This window comes from Neomonachus schauinslandi, chromosome 8 (assembly GCF_002201575.2).
Source record: "Neomonachus schauinslandi chromosome 8, ASM220157v2, whole genome shotgun sequence".
Classification (NCBI taxonomy): domain Eukaryota; kingdom Metazoa; phylum Chordata; class Mammalia; order Carnivora; family Phocidae; genus Neomonachus; species Neomonachus schauinslandi.
This window is the reverse complement of record NC_058410.1, coordinates 144,358,928-144,359,222: the sequence shown is the minus strand read 5'-3', so window position 1 is coordinate 144,359,222 and position 295 is coordinate 144,358,928. Positions and strand designations below refer to the sequence as shown.

The 295-nt window shown below is 55.6% G+C and overlaps 1 non-coding gene across 1 annotated transcript; it reads left to right on the top strand.

Moving 5' to 3' along the window:
* Positions 1-82, top strand: TRNAS-AGA. Its single transcript has one exon. It is a non-coding gene; the product is annotated as a tRNA-Ser (tRNA).
* Positions 83-295: the final 213 nt, after the last annotated feature.

Here is a 295-nt window from a genome sequence, read left to right as displayed (position 1 = left end):
GTAGTCGTGGCCGAGTGGTTAAGGCGATGGACTAGAAATCCATTGGGGTCTCCCCGCGCAGGTTCGAATCCTGCCGACTACGTCTGAGCTTTTACCAAGCTTGTCTCGAGGAGAGACCCCCCTTTAGCTCTCTCCGCAACCTGACCCTACCACAGCGGTGGAGGGGGGCGTGACTTGTTCTTAGACCCGGCAAAACCCCACCGCCGTTGGGCTCCCTGTGCTGCCCAGAAAAAAATGGAGTGAGTACAAGCCTTTCCTCAAAAAGGTTGCACCAATAGACCCGTTTCAAAACGAG